General features: G+C 48.6%; 1 protein-coding gene and 1 non-coding gene across 2 annotated transcripts in view; both read left to right on the top strand.

Annotated features, from left to right (window-relative positions):
• Positions 1 to 16,492, top strand: part of PAX5 (paired box 5) — a 151,147-nt gene that overhangs the window by 58,653 nt on the left and 76,002 nt on the right. The window lies entirely within an intron of this gene.
• On the top strand, positions 4,134 to 4,240 carry LOC138388847 (U6 spliceosomal RNA). Its single transcript, XR_011234325.1, has one exon. It is a non-coding gene; the product is annotated as a U6 spliceosomal RNA (small nuclear RNA).

Below are 16,492 nucleotides of genomic sequence, written 5' to 3'. Positions count from 1 at the left end.
TTATGAATAGAATCTGTGTCAACTATAGCATATGGAATAAATCTGGAGAAATCCTATGATAGCTTTGCCCTAGGGGCAGCACTATAAATTCTCTTGCTATTATCCTTTTTCTGGACTTCTGACCCTCTTTAGAATGAACATTTGGAATTTGGAAAAAATAACCATTTCCCTCCTGTTTGGCCCCGGACATGGCTGGCTTGTCGTTACACATTGGGGTTTGCGAGGTTAGGAACTAAGACGTAGAAAGTGGGCCATGGCGCTTTCAAATTCTGTTGGGGACCTGCCTGTTGGTAAAGAAGTTGCCTCAAGTGTCTCCTGGGGATGCTTCCCAGATCACCAGTGAATTCCAAATAACTTAAAAAGGACTAAAACCACAGAGGGTCCTGGGGACTTCATGACCTACCTACCACCTCCAGCACCTGATTTTCTCTTCCATTACCTGGTGGTCAGAAAACTGCTGTGGGGGCAAAACAGCTCAGACATAGTCACACATGACCTTGAAAGATGAATCCCTCATTGCCTTGGAGAAGCTTAGCTATAGGAAAGTCTTATGGGAAGGGCTGACATTGGCCATTAGATCCCTTAATAGGGAAGGTTTGGGATCATAATCTCTAGAGGTTTCAACCTGGTGAGTGTGGCCGGGGTTCTGGCTGGTTCTGGGGAAGCTTGTTTTCCCAGTGCTGCAAACTGAGGTCAACTGCTTGGGTTTTCTCTGAGTCTCTGACTGGTTCCATTAACAGATCCCTGGTTTAAAAATTCAAGCTGTCCATCTGTGCACTGGGAGACATGCAGAGGAACACTCGGAGCAGCGTGGCTTGGCATTGCAGAGTTCCTGAAGCTCAGGGGCAGCTGGGCCATGGCACCGCTGCAAACCTCAGGGCTGGAGGGAATAGATTCCTGATGGAGCAGTACAAAGTCTCCTGCACACTCTTTTAGGAGGAGGTGTATGTGTGCATCCTGGTGTAGAGAACTCAAAGCTAAACACTCTCCAGTCCCTGACTACTCACTTTATAATAATAGAGCACTTACGACGTGCCAGGCACTGGTCTGAGCACTTTGTATGTATTAATTCATTTAATTCCTTCAACAGCCCTATGAGGTGAGTACTTGTATCTTAATTTTACTGAAAAGGAAACTGAGGAGCAAAATGGCCAAGTAACTTTCTCAAGGCCACACAGCTGGTGAGTTGCGGTGCTGGGATTTGAAGACCAGCTCCTCCATCTCATTCAAGGAGTGGCCTGAACAATTGCACCAGCTGATCCAACCTGCCAGAAAGAATGGCGGCGGAGCAAGCATTCTAAAATAAAAGTTACTATTTTTAGGATGTGTTTCTTTATTAAACAGATTTATAAATAACAATCCCTTTTGACAGGCTACTTAAGTGGGTTATCTTGGCATAGATTTCATCTTGGAAGGTACTGGAAGTAGCACTGACCAAAGATAGTTGTCCAGAGGAGTTTTATGTCCTTTGTTTTTTGCGACAGATGTGGGCGTGTGACTGCTCCTGCTGCAAGTCCCTTTTAGTTCATGCGCCTGTGGCTATGCTGAATGGAGAAAAACTTCGGAGTCTCCATCATCTGTAGGTCTGGGTGTTGGAGAGGGTCCAGAGCAATCTTCTCAGGAGGATTCCTGTCCCTGTCCGTGGGTGGTTTCTTGGCTCACTCTGTGCAGCTTCAGGCCTGGGTCCCCATCAGGCTGTGCCGTGTTCACAAGGGGTGTCAGTGCCACTGCCAGCTGAGTCTGTATTTAGCTGTGGACACAGAGCAGCTTCTGCCCTGCCACTTGTTAGGAATCAAAGTACCTCCCACTGTTATCATTAGTTTGGCTCCAGGAAGTAATACCTAGGGAGGATTGCTGGGAGAACATATGATTTACATGCCTTTCATTTATTTTAAAATCATTCCCAGATCAAGCCATGCAATTGGGTAATGGAACCACCGGTGTGGTCCCCTTAAAGTTACTTTACTGAGTTGCACTTTGGGGGTGATGTCTGACCCTGTGTAAGGGACATCCTAAGAAATCACCTGTGGAAATCATCCCTGGATCTGAACGGCATTCAGTGATTTCTCAGCTTGCTCTTTAGGAGGCCTTAGGAGAAATCCTGCCTGGTCTGAGGGTCAGTGGGAGAACCTCTGAGTAATGAATGGACAGTTTGCATCTCATGGACTCTGTGAGGTCCTGTACCATGTTTGTCTTCTCCAGTAGGCAGTTAGGAAGCCAAACACAGTCTCTCCTGGAGCAAGTTCATAAGCCTCTAGCCTCATCTCTGGGCTTTGAGGGTGTGGAGAGCGTGGGTTCTGGAGCCAGACTGCCCTGGTGCCATCCCAACTCCATCACCGACCAGCTGGGTGGTCTCTGGCAGGTTACTTGGCCTTGGTAAGTCTCAGTTTCTTATCTACAAAATGGGGATGGTGAGTGCTTGTCTCATAGGGCTGTTGGAGGTTTAAGGAAGGGTCCCTGTGAAGCATGGAGCCTGTCAACATGAGCATGTTGTCCGTGTTTGTGGTCGGCCCCATTTTATGTTCTCTCCTTTGCTTTCCTTTCTTCTCTCCATGCCTCCATATATATATGTTTTTGCATCATTGTGAGCTGCTTAAATCTTTCCTGGAAAGCAGTGAGGTATGAAAACATGAGTGAATTAATAAATAAAGTTAATGAACATTGCCATGGCTAATAGGCACAAGGTTGTTTGGGGACGCGTTTACTCCTCTCAAAGTTTTTCAAGTATCTTTTCTGCTTTTATTGTGAAAATTCTCCTGCCACATTATTTTACCCCGAATCCTTACATATTGATTGTTAGGGCTTCTTTTCTGGTGTTAAGTAGTTTGCAAAGATGTGGCTTTTGTATGTGCATATGTCAATGTTGAACTAATCCACAAATCCTCAGCAATATCTTCAGTGGAGTTGAAGTAAGTGAGTAACATCAGCTTTATCATATCATGAAGTTCTGATTTTCAAAAGTAACATTGGGTGTGTAAAACTCCAGCTCATGTCCCGGAGGCCAGGTGTAACCATTTGAAATGAGGGCCAGGAGAGAATGGACAATGGATTGGAGCCACCGCTGTGCGATGCTAGGAGCCAGGCAGGCAGGCACAGGGGAGGATTTGGGGACCTAGGCTTCCCCTCTCACCTGTGCTCCCCCCTTGGCTGGCACGCACCTTAAGGCAGCGTCCCTGGGGAGGCAAACCTGGTTGTCCTGAGTACAGACCAGAGACCCACAAGGCAAGATGATTCTGATCACGGGGTATGGGGAGAAAAGAATGTGAACTGGTTGGGGTGGCAGATGGTGGGCCTGAGATGGGGAAGAATAGAAGGATTGGGCAGGGCTGGGATGGCGCTTGCACTGGAGGAGGGGAAGCCCAAGGGCACTGAGGCCCTGGTGGGGAAAATGAAGGCTGAGTGCAGACAGAGGGCTGGGAGACAGGGGCCAGTGCTGTTATGCTCCCTGGTGAATGAGGCACTTGCAGCACTATAGGGTAGAGTCAGCTGTGCCTGGTTGGCCATGACCGGTGCTCACCTGTGCTCACCCATTTTGGAGGGGAAAAGCCCAGCTCCACTATCTCTATAGCTCCTCTGCTAAAATCTCTGCCTCCAACATCAGCATTTGTAGCTTCATGATCTAGGTTAAAATTTTATTAATTGTGTGATCATGAGACTCTCACTTATCTCTCTGTGCCTCAGTCTCTGCATCTATAAAGAGGACGAAGAATAACAATACCTCTCTGATTGAGTTAGAGTGAAGCCCACCGTGAAAGCTGCGTCAGAGCTAAGCACAACTCTTGCAACAGAACAGGGCCTTGTACCTGTACCCACCCCTGGATCTTCCTCAAGCTCTACCAGCACATGGTGTGGTGGTGGAGGTTTTGTCTGTTTAAAGGGCTGTGAAATTCCCTGACTGCTTTCATATCTGTGACCTTATTTGATCCCTATTAACACCTTTGTGACATGAGAGCAGACAGAAGCTATTATTCCCATTTTGCAAGCAAGTGAGAGCGGAGATATGCAGCCTCTTTGCTCCTCCCAGTTGCAAGTGTTGCTTTTCCTGAGACCCGAGTTCTGATTTGGGGCCACCTGTCTCACAACAGTGTCCCCTTGATAAAGTCTTTCCCCCTCAACTTCTATCTGAAAATTGGGTGCTCGCTTCGGCAGCACATATACTAAAATTGGAATGATGCAGAGAAGATGAGCATGGCCCCTGTGCAAGAGTGACACTTTGAAATGTAAAAGAGAAAAAAAAAAAAAAGAAAATTGGGGGGATGGGGATGGGGAGACCCCAAATCCCTTGCAGCGCAGACACTGGGTCCTTCCCCTGCGCCGAGCAGTAGGGCAGGCTCCTGGACACACAGATTCATGTGTTGGCCACCAACTGCCAAGCACACTGCCGCGCGGAGACTCTGGGTAGTGGAGGTGTCCCCTCAGGACAGACGGCCTCCAATCACACAGCTAGTAAGAGGCAGGGCTTGTACTTGAGCTCATTTCCGCTGCTTCCTGAAGAATAACAGCAGCAGTAAAAATAATAATGGTAGCAAAGCTCAATCAAGTGCTGGTCACTTTGCACACATATCCTCATTTAATGCTTGGAACAGTTCCGGGAGGTGAGAACTGTCATTCGGCCCATTGCCCAGACAAGGAAGTCAAGGCACGGAGGTTTGAGGCGGTCCTCCGAGGCTGGCAGAGCTGAGTTCTCACCCTGCGTGTCTGCCTCCCTCCAATCTGTGCGCTTTCTCTCACCCACAGCTGCCTGTTGGAGTTTACTGAGCATCTTCACTCTGTTGCTCGCCAGGTCGGCGGGGCCAGCGCTTCTGTGCCAGTACCTGCCGGAGTTCCTCCTCCGGTCTGCCTGTCCTACCTTAACCTGTTGCAGGGCTCTTCTCTCCACTCGCTACCTGCCCCCAGGAACTTCCCCTGTCATGGCCCCAGACGAAAATCGAAAATCGCTGCCCTCATGGAGCTTCCATTCTCCTCAAGCAAAGACGGCTTGTGACCCTGAGTCCTGGGTGCCTCTCCAGGTCCAAATCTGATTCTCCCTCCTCTTGCTGGGCTCTGAGCGTCCCGCCCCTCCCGCCCGCTGTTTCCTGGGACAGTGGCACATCCTGGTGTCGGCTCCAGAGGCCCCAGACGTGTCTCCGAGGCCTGCCCTCTTTCTCCAGCTGCCCGGGGGGATGTCGCCTTGGGCTCAAGGCAGGTCCTGGGAGCGCCTGGGGATCCTGTGCGCAGGCGCATGATTTACCGCGCCTCCCTGCACCACATGTCTTTAAAATTACGGTGCCCATTTCCTGCTGAAATAATTTCCACAAAGAGTGGCTCCTATTACCGCAAGAGGCGTGCAGACGTCATGATTTATTATTATTTATGGTCCCAAGGCCTTGTTTATGCAAGACGGGTTAGGTGCGTGCGATAGAAATGCCATTATGCAAATGACATTGAATGTCCTTACTGCGCCTAAATAATTTTTGTGTTGGACGATTAAACCTCATCTGTTATTGATATGGGCTGCAGTCGGGCCATTACAGAGTCCCAACAGTACTTACTCCCAGTAATGGGAAAATTGAGAGAGAGAGACCAACACAATTGCCTCAAGTGGGCCGTGATGGTCTGGAAGGAGTAGAACATCTCCGAGGCCGAGCCTGGAGCCGCCGACTCCGGATAAATAAGGAAAGGCAGCGCCGGGCAATAAATTAAGCCCAGGTTTGAGTGGGTGCCTTGGAGGATTTGCGGCCTTCCAGCCTCGTGATTTAGCTATTTGATTTAGACAGGGGACGAGGCAGCCCCAGCCCGAGTCCCAGTGAGGCCCGGTGCTGAGGGAGCTGCCAGCGTGGAGGGGAGGGGGACAGGGACGAGGGTGGCCGCCGCGACGCCGGGCATCCAATCTGCTGCGCCCACACGACGGCTGCCTGTCGCTGGCTCCTGCGCGCACCCGCCGCCAGCACTCTCTTGCTCTCTCTCTCTCTCTTTTTTTTTTTTTTTTTGACACAGCTGTGAAGTCCCATTTTGATCAGTGTTGATAGCTTATGAATTCCAAAATTGACAAAATTTACAGAAAAATGAGGATAATCCATCTTCCTTAGCAGCCTGTCAGGAGCTGGCCATACTTCATAATCTCCAATTACAGATGCTATTTTCCGACATTTACATGCAGATATTAGAACCAAATGAAAATGAGAAATAAAGAGAGAATGGAAATGCAGCTATTTATATGTATAAAAGACAAACAGGTAAATTCGAGACGTTTAGATTGGATTTGGGGTCCCTTTAGGAGGCTGGAAAGAGACAGCCTTGAGCACGTGGGGTTTTAGAACAAAATGATAAGACACGTGGCCTCTCCAGGCCTGCCCGGGGTCTGGTGGTTTGGGTTAAAAATGGGTCACACTGCCCAAACAGCTGAGGATGCTTGACTGGGAGTGGGTGGACACATAGGGCCATCCCATAGGGCTTTCAGGGTCTCTGGGATCACCCATAGCTCACACTGAGTGGTCAAGTTCTCATGTATCTCACAAAAGGGTGAGTTTAGAACCTTCCACATTTATTTAAAAAAAATAAAAAAAATAAAAGGTGGTGGGAGAAACTGCCACTGGAGTCTGCTTTTTCTCCAAGGCAAATTTCAAAAAGTTGACACATTCTGGTGACATGTGCATAAACTCCCTCTGAGAAGGGGATTTGGGAAGATAACCTGCTTGTCAGAGGGCCCTGGCCAGGTCCATAGGGAGTTTCAGCAATAAACTTTTAAAATGAAGTATAAATAATAAAATTAATGGGGAGAGAAGGAGTTCTGATATATGGATCATCCGCTTCCTTCTCGAGGCTAATCTGGCTGAGAGAGGAGGATCTGGGAGGAGGCTTTGTAATGAAAATGTTCTTCCCATAAAATTGCAGGGAGAACAGCCTTGTTGCCCTCGCAGCTGCATGTGGCATTGGCTTCTGGAAAGCCGGGGATATTAATTAGCACTGCTTTGGATTAAACTCTCCCAACCATGTCGGATGGTACGATTTTTCTCTTTGTGAGCTTGACAGAGGGTGGCAAGGAGGCTCCTGCCTGGGTTTTCCCAGCCTACTGTGATTACTGAACTTTTCTTTTATTTGAGGATCAAACCTCTAACCCTCCTGGAAATGAAAATGAGATATTCCAGGGTTTTCCAGGGCAGTTGGGCAGAGAGAGGCTGTTTTGTTGGACCAGGCAGAGGAGGTAGAGATAGTTGGATGGTGAGATGGGAACATCTCTGTTGCTTTTGGCTTGGAAGCTTTTGTTTGTTTGTGTGAAGCCTGTTTCTAGCCAGCAGTTTTATGTTATTTGAGGTTTGATTTGTGGGAGAGAGGTGAAGGAAATAAAATCCAGAGGCTAAATTAATGTCGGTATGTGTATGAGGGAGAAAAAGGAATTGTTAAAAATCAAACTAAAACCCATCCTTCAGGAGAAGTGTGTTTGTTTACTTGTCCAGTCTCAAGGCAAATGGCTTGCTTGCCTAGGTAAATTGTAGGTATTAGCACAAAAATAGTGATTATGCTTTGTTTCCAGGTATGAAATGCAAGATTCAAGGAATTAATACATAACTGCAAAATGAAAATATATTTTTCATAATTAAAAGCAGAGGCTCTTAAGTAAAGTTAACCTTGATAAAAAGGCATATAAACAAAAACACCATTGTCACTGCACTGGTTTTTTAGTTATTATTATCAGCTAAAATTTGGGTTTACACATCGTACCTAAAACCTTAGCCTAGTGTCTCCCTTCTAAAAGCCAGAATGTCACCTTCAATACAGAACAGAAAGGACTTGAATCAAACAGTCAGATATCTGATTTTTCTTTGATGGTCCTAACAGTGCCACATGTTACCATTTATTTCTCTGTTTTTTCCCACTAATGTTAAGATGAACTGCTAATGTTGACATTAAATCTGAGCATCACCATCTCCTCAGTTGTTTTCATAGGAGCCTTCTGTCTATATGGGGAGAATAAAGGATAAAGTTAATGACACCCAGACTGAACCAGTCTGGAAACCTTTGCTATAGGAGGTCATTCTTCAGCCAGGCCTGGGAGGGGCAGACAGACAGGACGGGAGGAGAGGAAGGGAGAGGGCAGTCAGGGTGGAGAGCAGGGCCATGTCAGAGGCTTAGGGTCAGGTAGTTTGTCTGAAGAGGTCACAAAACACGGGCAGGTGCGCCTGGCCTAGTGGTTGGTGTCCCCTCTGGCTCTAGCACCTTGTTGTGAGGCAGTTTAGAATCCTGGTAAGGAACACAGGCTTTGGAATCAGACAGAACTGGGGTTTAACCCCCTGTTCTCAACTGACTCAACTTCTCTAAGCCTCAGTGCTCTCATCTGTAACATGATGGGGTTAATAATAGCAGCAGAGAAGTGGTTTATAGTGGCACTGAAGATCCCTTGGGGGATGATTTTGGGCATGTTATTTTGGCACTGTGTGTCTCATTTTCATCACCTGTAAAGGGGGGCTAGTCATACCTTGTAGGGTTGTTGAAAGAATTAAATGAATTAATGCATTTTAATACCTAGCACAGTACCCGGGATATAGTAGGCACCCAGTAAATGCAAGCTTTTCTGACTCTTGTTAAAGAGGAGTGAGGGTCTAGGTGAGAGCTGGCAGAGTCGTCTGAATTGCAAACAGGAGTCTGGATTCCCTGTGGGAGGTCTGGCCTTCCTGGCTTTCTTTTCCCGGTGGTTCCCTTGCACAATTTGTTTGGTCCTAGGAATCCTTGGTGACCAGGAGGGCACTCCCTCCCAAGGCTGCTTGTATATGCCTTTGCAGAGCATCACCTGTTAGAAAGTCCTTTCTGACAGGGAGCAGAAGGGCAGAGAGGTGGCCTTTGGCCTGAGGCACGTGTCTGTCCATGTGCATGTGTGTGCGTGCATCACCACAAGGCCAGAGGTGGTGGGAGGAAGAGCATCCAGGCCTCCCTGCCCCCACCCTGTCCCCACCCTGCTGATCTGGCAGTACAGAGGGAAGTCTTCTCTTTGCATTTTTTTTTTTTTTTTGATAGAAGTGACTTTTTAAATTTTTTTTTGAGACAGAGTCTCCCTCTGTCACCCAGGCTGGAGTGCTGTGGTGTCAGCCTGCTCACAGCAACCTCAAACTCCTGGCTCAAGCGATCCTCCTGCCTCAGCCTCCTGAGCAGCTGGGACTACAGTTGCGCATCACCACGCCTGACTGATTTTTTTCTATTTTTAGTACAGACGGGGGTCTGGCTCTTGCTCAGGCTGGTCTTGAACTCCTGACCTTAAGCGATCCTCCTGCCTCGGCCTCCCAGAGTGCTAGGATGACAGATGTGAGCCAACGCATCTGACCATCTTTTAATTTCTTTCTTTTTTTTTTTTTCCTGAGACAGAGTCTCACTCTGTTGCCCGGGCTAGAGTGCCGTGGTGTCAGCCCAGCTCACAGCAACCTCAAACTCCTGGGCTCAAGTGATCCTCTTGCCTCAGCCTCCCAAGTAGCTGGGACTACAGGCATGTGCCACCATGCCCAGCTGATTTTTTTCTATATATATTTTTAGTTGGCCAGGTAATTTCTTTCTATTTTTAGTAGAGACAGGGTCTCGCTCTTGCTCAGGCTGGTCTCGAACTCCTGACCTTGAGCGATCCACCTGCCTCGGCCTCCCAGAGTGCTAGGATTACAGGCATGAGCCACTGCACCGGGCCCAACTTTTCATTTCTTTGTTGCCCCAGGATAACCTTTCTGTCCTCCCCACAGCTAGGAAGTCACTCGGAAAGAGAGCTATGAGCATTTGGGGGAGACTTCTCCCCTCCCATGTGAGTACTTGAGGATGGGGTTCCTCCTTTGCATACCCCGTTTGGACCCTGTGGTAGCTGAGTCCTGCATTCCTTGGGGGTAAGGGGCCTCTCTGTAGCAGGAAGGGACAGCCAGGCTCACCGTGGATCACCTGAGGAAGCCCATGGAATTCGGCTGCCTGGAGATGGAGCTTTGTCTCTGGAACTCTCGCTCCTCCTTCTCCACATCAGACTGTGGAGCTGCTCATGGCGCAGCCAGGCAGAGCTGGAGCAGGGCCAGGGCCTCCCCAGACAGGGAGTCCCCACCGCAACCAGGATTTAGACCCACTGGGATCTTATCATTCAGGAGGCCTTGAATATTGGGTCCTTGGCTACCAAGTCCAAGTTCTCATTCTCCAGCAATGGAGATTGGTGCTCCAAGCCTTGCCAGCGTAACAAGGATATCCTTGTCAGGATAACCTTTCTGTCCTTGTATTTGGGAAGACTTGTGAGCTTACAGATAGCACACTGGTTAGGGGAAGGAGAAAATGAATACTTACATAATCACTTTCCATTTCTAATGAACTTAGAGTGAGCCCTGCATTGACTGTGAGAATAGCATGAATCAGTCAGGAGACGAAGCTACCAGGAAAACAGAAGAACATGTCTTAGGCTCCAGTCAGACCCGTGTCTGGATGAGGAGTGGAGGGCCTGGGGCCCTGCTCTGGATCCAGGCAGGGAGGACACTGGCACCTGTGGGACATCTGTTGAAACTGGAGTCCCAGAGAACACACCCAGGACCAACGCGGGGAGGCCTCAAGGGGCACATTTAGCGCTTTCTCCCACCAGAGCTGTGTGGCTGTGGAGTACCCGCCTCCGAAAGTAGTGAGGTCCCTGTCACTGGAGATAACCCCTGAGCTCCTTTGGGCCCTGAGATTTCAGACTCATTAAAATTCTGCAAGAAGCCAGGGAGAGAAAAGGGCCTCCTGCTTAGTCATTGCTGGAAAAGTTTCTCCCTACAGAAGCCACAATATCTAACTTCAGTTTCCTCCCCTGGGCTTCCCCTGTGGGTACATACCACCTGGGAGCCTGTCTGCGGGGTGCTGGAGGGCTGCCTGCCAGGCTGCAAACAGAGAGGGGGGATGAATCATTGAAACTTTGCAAATCTCTTCTTGGAAGCCCCTCGATTCCACTGCAAACCATTTTGAACCAGGCGCAGCATAGCTCTGGAGAACAAAATGAATAGAGTATGTTCCGTCCATGCCTGTGGTGCCTTCTGATGAATAAAAGCACCTTGATATCACTTACCCTCTCAGTGACCCTGGGAAGTACTTCTGGCACTGTTGGAAGAGCCAGGCCATGGTACCTGTCCCAGTTCATTTGGTTCCACAGACATTTATGTCACATCTGTTCAGAGCTGGGCACTGGGCCAGGAGCTGCTGCCACAAAGATGAGGGAGACATAGTCTCATCCATATGAAGCTCACACTCTAGCTGGGAGATGAGGGCCCTAAACAGTTAAGTATATAATGCAGAATGATAAGTGCTGTGGTAGAAAGATGCACACTTGGGTGTTTCAGGAACACAGAGGAGGGGAAACCAGGGAGGACTTCTTGGAAGAGGGAGGCCTTTCAGCATCCTTAGATGTTCTTCCCCTAGTTAATACTAATGGTAGCACTTTGTAGATCATGGAGTACTTTTGCAAGCATCATTCAATTAAACTTTTTATCTTGAGATAATTGTAGATTCACATGCAGTTGTAAGAAATAATTCAGAGGGATCTCACATACCATTTTACCCCCTTTCCCCCAAGATAGCATCTTGTAAAACTATAGTATACTATATTGACATTGATAGACCTTGAGTCCAAGATACAGAATATTTCCATCACCATATTGTATCACATTCCTTATTATATCACAAGGATGATATTTTTTTCCAGTAGATATTTTAAAAGTATTTATTTACATATTTGGCCCTGGCAACTCAAAAACTGAAAAGAAAAAGGCCTGCCCTCAAGGACATGACATTCTTATCACCCATTTTGTGCCTTCTCACAACCTTGTGAAGTAGGTGGCATATCCCCGTGTTATAAAGGAGAAAAGACACCCTGAGAGCATGAGGGGCCTGGCCTAGTTTCAGCACAAACTTGGCCCTGTCAGACTTGAACTCTGTCTTCCTGGCTCCAGGCCCCAGCCCCAGCCTCCCCCGATGGCTGCCAGGCCTCTGGGTTAGGGGGTCTGGGGTACAATGGGCAACACCTTCACCAGTCCACAGAGTGAAGCCTAAGCCCAACCCAGGGCCATGTCAAGGAGCACCCCATTCCATAGGGTGAGGACCCCACCTTTATGGGGCACAGACTTCAGTGAGGCATCAGAGCCTCCCTTATGACAGATGGCCTCACTGAGGCCTGGCCAGGGGAGGGGTCTGCCCCGGGTCACAGGGAGTTCAGGGCAGAGCCAGGTCTCCAGGCCTCCTGCCAGGGTAATCCCTTGTAATCAAGACAGACCTACTTCTTAATATAGGCTTTGCTGGGTGCAGTTTTTGTGTACCCAGGTTTAAAAAATGTGGAACATTCCTCCTTCTTGCTTACAGATTTAGGGCTCTCTCCCTAGCTGGAAGAGCAGAGTTGGGTCTGTGGCCAGGGCCCTTCAGGGAGGAAGACACCCCCTCATGAGTGTCTGAGCTTCACGCCCAGGGCTGGTAGTGAAGTCTTTTCCAATCCCAGCTCTGCCTGTGGGGCAGGGCGCTGGCACTGAGCTTGGCGCTGCTCACCGGGGCTCCCCTCTCCGAGCTCCACTTCCACGTCCGCCACATCCCAGGATTCCCAAGGACATAATGGAACTGCGAGGACTTCGCAAACTGGAAAGTGCTAGGCAGACAGAAAGTCTTAGGCTTCTTGTGTTTGGAACTCTGGAGTCCCTAAAGATGCAGGGATAATGGCCTTCAAGGAACAAGGCAGGGGCACAAGGAAGAGGAGGTGAGGGAGCAAACTCCCGGCTGTCCTCAGCCTCTGCGATTCTCTCATTATTCCACAAGGGTTTGTTGGACAGCTGATGAGTGGTGGCAGGCCGTGCCACAAGGCAAATACGTGCTGTTTGGGTTTATTTTAATTATGGAGACTTTCAAGGTAGACAGAATAGTCTAATGAACCTCTAAGCACCCCTCCCGCAGATTCAACAATTACCAACTCACCGCTAGTCTGTTTCATCGACACCCCTCCTCCCACAGTCCACTTTATTTGTTAACAGCTTTTTTGAAGTCTAATTTTTATGCCATAAAATTCACTCATTGTAAGTGTGCAAGTCAAAGATTTTTAGTAAATTTAAGGACTTGTGCAACCATCACCACAGTCTGGTTTTGGAACCGTTTCATCACTCTGAAAAGACCTCTCCTGCCGGTTTCTAGTTCATCGCTTCTCCCAGCCCAGCTCCAGCCAACCACTGCTTTGCTTTGTGTGTCTGTAGATTTGCCATTCCATTTATATGGAATGTCTTTTATATCTTGATTTTTTCACTTAGCATATAATGCTTTTGAGGTTCATCCATGTGGTAGCATGTACCAGTACTTCACTCCTTCTCACTGTTGAATAGTATTCCATTGCATAGACGGACCACCATCTTGTGATCCACACTTTATTTTGAAGCAAACTCCAGACACTATATCATTTCATCTGTAAATATTTTAGAGTCAATCTTTAAAAGACAAGACCTTTAAAACACATAACCACGATACCATTATCACACCTAAAAAGTGAGAAAATCCCTTAATGTCATCAGATGCTGAATTGGCTCTCATATTTCCAATTGTATCCTTACATGTCACGATTTTTTTTTATGGTTATATTTTTACAGTTTGTTTGAATCTGGGTCCACATTGTGATCTATTGCTGTGTCTCTAAGTCTCCTTCAACCTATAAGTTCACCATCTCTCTTTTTGTGCCTTGCAACTCACTTGCTGAAGAGGGACTCCAGACTTTGTCACATGGCCAGTGCTAGAGGCAGGGAGTGTCAGCAGTAGAAGGGGACGCAGGGATCATCGAGTCAAAGTGCTCAGGGAAATGGGGAGGCAGAGGCCAGGGAAGGGAGGGCCTTGCGGATCCCTCTGCCTCCTTAGTCTCAGTTCATGGTGCCAGGCCCGGGGGACACACCTCTGCTGCTCCAGCTTCTGCCCTTCTCTGGGTAGGTGTGGAGGCGGGCAGCTGTCTGGTCAGGATGGGAGTGGTTAGCCTGGCTCTGGCCTGGCTCCCAAGGGCCACCTGGTGGTGAGCCTGGAGGGGCCCAGCAGGTGATGGGAAGCCTCCTGGCCTGAGGTGGCCATCTGAGGTGGCCAGCCCTGCAGCCTTGTCCCCAAGCACTGCCCTCCTTCTTGCTGCCCTCCTTCTCACGTGTCTGTGTTTCTTTTCTCCTCCATGCTATGGCAGTGGTGCCCCGTGCTGATGAGACAATACTTGGTGCAGCCCCAGGCAGTCCTTTTCCAGGTAATTTCCTAGGGACCCAAATGACACTCAGCGCACACTCTCCTGGGGCACATGCCTCCTCGAGTCCCTTGCTAGGATTCCTTAACCTCTCATGGCGCTTAGTTTCCAAAGTGCTACTTCTCTCCTTACTCCTTAGATGCTCACGATCGCCCAGGCAAGCAGGCAGCGAGGGATTAGAATTAAACTCCCGTTTTACTCATGAGGAAAACGAGGCTCAGAGAGCTGGCCTGGCTTACTTAGGGCCACACCGGTGAGAAAGAGGCAGGGCTGGGACAAGAGCCCTGTGTTATCACTCCTAGTTCAGTGTTTCTTCCACTGCTGGGTCAAGGGCTATAAATGTGGATAAAAATTAACTAAGGAAGTCATCCCTCTCCCTGTACCTCGGTTTCTCCACATTGGGAAAGATGACCCTGAGCATCCTTCTCGTGCTGACATTTGAGAGAGCAAGGCTTTCCATCACCTGCAGCATGCTGTCTGCGAGGAGAGTGCACACACCTGGGCCTGGTGGTCTTGACCTTGAGGCCTTATAGGAGTCTGCGGCAGCAGGCAGAGGAAGCTTTATCCCAACTGGTTGCATTGGAATGGGCAGTCTGTGAATCGCTGACCTCAGTTCATTTCTCTTCTTGGGTCATGGTCAAGGACAGCACCAGGGGGTCCCGATGAGGGAGCAGAAGCCTGAAATGACATTCTAAGAAAGAAGCCCAAAGGCTCGGAGAAGTAAGAAATGTGGAACACAGCTGTTGCTTGTGGCTGCCAGTAGCTGGGGATGGGGTGGGGTGGACACAAGGTAGCCAAGTGCATGGGTGTACCAACACACTTACGCATGTGCCACTGTGTGCGTACCTCTGCACCCCACCATTCCGCCCTTGGCTTCCCAAATAACGATGAGAAATAGAAGAAGATGGCCATTGTTACCAAGGGGGCATCGATAATGCTTTCTCTCTTCTCTTTCTCTCTCCCTGATCTTCTTTTCTCCCTCTCTTTCCAATCTCTCAGCCCCCTCTTTCACAAAGGACTTGAGGTGGCCTGCAAAATAAACAATTACATGTGTTTTAGTTAAGTCTGAAAAAAAGTTTAGAAATTATGTAGAGAAAAGGGGAAGATCGGTGCGCCAGGAGACAGTAATGATGTGGTTGTGGTCATCAGGCACCGAATTTGACTGAGTTTCCTGGCAGTCAAAGCAAAAAGGGATAGGCAGTGGTTTCTAGTGTTCCTGTTGTTCAGGCAGAGGCAGATTAATGATTCATCTGGGGGAAATAACTTTTTCCTGGTATTGAATTGGAGGAGGGATTGACAAGGAATTTGAATATTCTAATGAACAGTGTCTCCGGAGGTTTAAAAAAATGTTTGTTATGTAGCTGTTTTCTTTTATTGCCTCTTACAAATGTGGAATGTCTGATAGTCCATCAGACACCAGTGAAGGTGCTACCCTAGGTGCTACCCACGTCGGACAGGGATGTTGCTTTCTGGTCACCTGACTTGATGAAGGGTAGAGGGGGAAAGGGGATGGGGTTATTAGACTATCACATGGAGCTCTTGTTCAAACACTTCCCAGTTAATTTTTGAGTGTTGTAGCTGATGACATGCTACTGGACCACACATTCATTCATTCATTCAACAAGCACTTAGGGGGCTCTAGGGATGTTTCATGTTCCATGCTCTCAAGACGACCTGGATGGAGATAGACAGACAGCCATTATACATGGTGATAATGGAGGTCTGTGCAAAGTGCCACCAAGTATGGAAGCATAGGCAAGGGAGAGAGTATTTCTTTGAAGGAATGTGGGGCCTTTGCATGGCTTCACCGAGGAGGTGACATTTGAGCTGGGTCTTGTGGATAATGTAGGAGTTCTCTAAGTGACTGAGTGAGATGGGCCCTCCAGGAAGAGGTGAGACAGTGTGTGGAATGGCTAAGGAGCAGCCAGGGTAGCGATGTTGCAGGGAGCCCAGGGGACTGGGGAGAACGCAATTGCCTTTAGAAATCATAGGCAGCTCAAAGGGACAGACAGTGGTGAGGACTTAGGGAACAGTTAAACATCGAAACTACATGACAGCCTCCCCTGGCTATGCAGGAACAGAGTAAGAGCTGGGAATCCCACCAAAGAGGAGGGTGGGGTTCTGGGCAAGCCCTGCAAGGTGGGGATGGTGGAGACACAGACGGTAAAGGGACTTCCAGCTCTTTAGGGAGGCTCGCTTTACCTTTTGGGAGCCAACAGTGGTTGAGTGACTGGATTTTTGGACCTCCCACCGCATGCGTAACGAAAGTGGGCGATTTCACATCTTGAAAAGATGATCCAG

The sequence above is a fragment of the Eulemur rufifrons genome, chromosome 7 (assembly GCF_041146395.1).
Source record: "Eulemur rufifrons isolate Redbay chromosome 7, OSU_ERuf_1, whole genome shotgun sequence".
Taxonomy (NCBI): domain Eukaryota; kingdom Metazoa; phylum Chordata; class Mammalia; order Primates; family Lemuridae; genus Eulemur; species Eulemur rufifrons.
The sequence above is the reverse complement of the archived record's forward strand: the minus strand, read 5'-3'. Positions and strand labels throughout refer to the sequence as shown.